The 4288-nt window shown below is 54.7% G+C and overlaps 1 long non-coding RNA gene across 1 annotated transcript; it reads right to left on the bottom strand.

Moving 5' to 3' along the window:
* Positions 1-380: 380 nt before the first annotated feature.
* On the bottom strand, positions 381-3240 carry LOC133080717 (uncharacterized). Its single transcript, XR_009698590.1, has 4 exons — positions 3072-3240; positions 2811-2893; positions 2025-2142; positions 381-451 (listed from the first exon to the last, which is right to left on the bottom strand). It is a non-coding gene; the product is annotated as an uncharacterized LOC133080717 (long non-coding RNA).
* Positions 3241-4288: the final 1048 nt, after the last annotated feature.

Consider the following 4288-nt stretch of genomic DNA (forward strand, 5'->3'; position numbering starts at 1 on the left):
TTCCACCACAGTGCCCCTCCTCCCCAACCCCCAGACTCATCAGACCCTGAAGATGTGCAAAGAGGAGGACCAGGAGGGGCCAACGGGATGGAGGGGGCTACTGCCCAAGGAGCCTCTGCAAATGTTCAGGACCCAACAGGTGAGTGGTCCCCAGGAACCTACAGGATCGGGGCACTGCTGGAGAAGAGTTTGCTTCTACTGGTTCAGCATAACCCCATGGAAAACCCACCCGACTCCCAAGCAGACCCTCTGGAGCCTCTGAGCCTTTGTCAATCTTGCCCAGGGCTGTCTATCCCCAGGGCTCTTCTCTGCCTGGCCAAAGGCTATGGAAAGATAGCTAGAGTCAGCGCGGTGGCTTCTCTCTGTCGCAGGGGAATTTTGCCCTAGCAGCCCCTCCTCTTGGCGGTGGTGTGGAGGGGAGCCATCTGTTTCCATCAGTATTCACGGCATTCTGGTTGGGGAGAGGAGAGGAGGATGAGGCTTAAGGTCCTGCTCATGGAGGCTTCCTGGCATAGTTGGTCCAGCCCTGTCTGCCTGACTCCCTGACCCGTGGTTCCCCATGGTGGCGGCAACAGGTGACCCTGGGTTAGCGCTGGGCAGGGATGTCAAGTTGGCAAAGCCAGCGTCGCCCACCCCATCGCCTATTCATCTCCGCACTCCAGGGCTGCTCCCTCCTCAGCCAGGATCCCTCTGTTTCTGTCTCTGAGCCCGAGCATCTCTGGTGGTGTGTCTGCACCCGGTGGCCTCCCAGCACCCTTGTTCCACTCCCTCCCAGCCCTCTCCCCCTATGACAGACGGCATCAAGTCCAAATCAGTGCTCACTGATGGGCCGCCCACGCACCCCCATGCCCACCCTCCAGGACTTTATCCCTCAGGCATTATCCACCTGGGTCCCTTTTACCCACTTCCCACTCCTCCATGTCACACCCTCCCTTTCCAGAGGATGTCACCACTGCCAACGCTGCGCAGGGCCAATAGTTTTTACGGCTCATGTAAAAGGGGTTGTTATCATGGTGACATTCCAGCCATGGCTGACCCGTGAGGGAAGGAACTCCAGGTACCCTTCAGAAGTCCCTCCCACTCTGCTTCTTCCAGAAAGCGGCCCCCACCCCTCCACCTCCCTCTACCCTCACCTCGTCTCAGAGGCCCCTCCTCTGTGCTCCCAGAGCCCCCTTCCCCCCTCCACCTCACTGGAGTTGTCGACTCCCCTCTGCCTCCCCACGCAGCTGGCATCTCAAAGGAGAGGGGCTAAGCCTTCTTCCCCCTCTCATCCTGGCACTTTGCGTGGAGAGCCGATGTCCCGTGTGCCATTGTTCTTGGAACATCTTGATCAAACGAGAGAGTGTATCTTTTTTCAAATAACAGCTGGGGAAGGTAAAAATAAGTCTCCTGAAAGGGCACAGAGGATGAGACATGTGCAAAGGAAGGGCCTGGAAGGCCTGGGAGGAGACAACACTGGCCGGACAAGCTGGTCGGAGACTCAGAAACTCAATGTTCCAATTCATTTTGGCAACCAAGCGCTGCTTGTCGTGCCAGGGAAGTTATTGACATTGGAATTGAAATTGAAATTGAGTTAGAAAAGGGGAGGGAAGCCTGCGGGAGCCATGCAGATCAGGGTGAGGGAGATGGAGACATTTCTATTCTGGGAAGTCCTTTATTATCCCAAGTTCCCAGTTCCTGTATATTCATAACCTGTTGCCACTAATTGGCCTTTCATCTTTCTCCATCTCAAAGGCTGTGGGATTGGGCCTTGAGGTCACTTAGTCCAACCTCCCTCCAAATAACAGTTCTGGTTTTGAGCACCTACTATCTGCCAAGCGCTGTGTAACGTGCTTGACTTGGATTAGTGATGGAAGTTGTTTTTCTTAAAGGTCGGCCCATCTCAATCACCCCAGCCTGACTCACCCCACTTATTACTCAGGAATAGCCACCATAGCAGCCCTGACAGGTGAGTGGCCAGCCTGTAATTGAACAACTTCAGTGACAGGGAGGTCACTACCTCACTAACAGCCCATTTTCTTTACCGGACAGCTCCATTGTTACAAAGGTTCTTCTCAAGCTGAAAAGCGCCTCTCCGTCAGTTGCCATGGGGACTGTCCCTCCTCCTCCTCCTCCTGGAGCCTCCACGGGGGACACCTCCGTCTGCAGTCAGGAAGGCAGACAGACGGTGCTTGGAGGTGAGATGGATGGTGCTACGGACGCCCCTCTGGGGTTGGGGAGACCTTGAGTGACCCTGTCTCAAAGAGGACCACCCAACTGTCAATCCTCTGTGTACGCATGTGTTCCCTCCCCCATATGTGCGCTCCCGTCTGTCACTCTCTCTCACTCTCATTTATCACCTCTCTGTCACTCAGACATCATAAAATGGAGCCCAGGTGCAAGAGAGTCAGCTGCAATCAGAGTGATGGGAAGGCAGATCGCAAGCAGACTGACAGATGGATAGGAAGTCAGGCGGGCTTCTGCAGAAATGCGCGCCACAGGGAGGGGCTAGTCCAACAGTCTGTCTCCAGAGCCCGATGGACAGAAAGACGGAGAGCCAGGCATAGAGCAGACATGGGGACAGGTAACAGAAGGGCAAGTACGTCTGCTTGGGAAACAGGCATTGCACCACTGAGGTCCCAGGCTGCTCTCCCTGCCTCTGAGCCCTGCTTGGCCCAAAGTTCCTAAGGAGAAGTCTGAGCTCTGTGGGGAGAGAGCTTGTTTCCCTCACACCCAGATCCCCCAACCCGGGAGAACAAATTCAGTCCCCCCTCCTCCACCTTCTCCACCCTCCCAGAGGCAGCCCTCCACCTCCACCCTCCACCACTCACCGCAAAGCCGAGGAAGGGGCTAGAAAGGGAGTCTACATCTTCTTCTGGAAGCTTCCACCGATTGATCACTGGAAACGTATTCCCTAAGAGAGGAAAGCAAACAAACAAACAAAAAGGGAATGAGCGAGATTTGGTGTTGCAATGAGCAGGTCCTGTGCCGGCGCCTCACAACTCCCGTCTCACTTAATCACGCTTCTAGCGCTCCCAGATATTATTAGCCCATTCAAGGGAACGGAGTGTCAGAGAAGAGAAATGACTCACCCAAAGCCCGTCAGCCAACAAGGGGCAGAGGCGAGATTTGAACCCGTGTCTGCGCGACTTCAGGATCACAGTCTTCTCTCCACACCCAGCGCCCTCTCCAGAGGACGCCCACGTGCGTGGGTTCCCTCTGTTTTCTCGGGAAAATGAGGCGGTCATGAGAAGACCAGGGTGATTTATGTGCTGAAGGAAGTTCTCACTGGAGGAAGCTGTGAATTGGTCCAGAAATAGCGGATGATGTCAGCCGGGCATCCCTCCTCCCCGGGCCCTTGGCATCACCCTTCTGGGACCGTCACCAGAATTGATGCGCCAACAGTTACAGAATTGGATTTGCCCTTTCCCAGCTTGGACTGCTCAGACGTCATCCCTGGGGCTCAGGAAACACCTGCCTATCTTCTCAGCTCCCCCGTCATCACGTGCACCCTCCTTGCTCTCCCAGGCTTGAGAACGACAGGAGGCAATATTCTATTCTGGTCGCGTTGGGCCGGCCATGCATCACTTAGCACAATGCCGTTTCCATCTCGAACCACTTGCCCTGCCACCTCCTTGCCCATCACGCTTTCCAGCCTGTTTCTCACCCTCCTGGTGCCTAACTTCCTGACTCCTTTTTTTTTTTTTTTCACTTTACGACCTCACCTGTTATTCAAACCCAGTGCTCGGCACTCTAGCTGGACCTTTTGCCAAACTTGATTAACCTGCCTCAACTTGATTTCGATTCTCCCTCTGACTGGGCTGTCATTGGCTGTTTAAGGTAAAGGCAGGGGTGTGCTGGAGCCAACTCCTACCAGCTCACAAGAGCCAATTGTGCACATCGCTTCTTGTCTCCATGTTAGTGGATTGAAATCAGTCATGGTGGCAGTATTTACACCAGAGAAATTGGCCCACACTGCAAAGCGGGGTTTTTTTCCTTGCGGGGAACCAGTAGCGAAACTTAGCATCACGCATCTGGATAAAGGGTTTGCCACAGGCCTCTGCATGTCAGCACCATGGATAACAATCCCAACACCACGACTGGAATTCAGGCAAGACAGCCTGGCCCCATTCTACACAGGGAAAAACCGAGGCTAAAAGAGATTCCAGCCCCAGGTCACCTAGTGGGTCAAGAGCTGGGCCAGGATTGAGGCCTTGCAGCCTGGGTGAGGCCTCTTACCCCCTTTAAAGGCTGCCTGCAGAGTAAGTGCCTCTTGGCTCAGGTCCCAGGAATGGCAGGATCAATGTGG

Source organism: Eubalaena glacialis, chromosome 19, assembly GCF_028564815.1.
Source record: "Eubalaena glacialis isolate mEubGla1 chromosome 19, mEubGla1.1.hap2.+ XY, whole genome shotgun sequence".
Lineage (NCBI taxonomy): Eukaryota > Metazoa > Chordata > Mammalia > Artiodactyla > Balaenidae > Eubalaena > Eubalaena glacialis.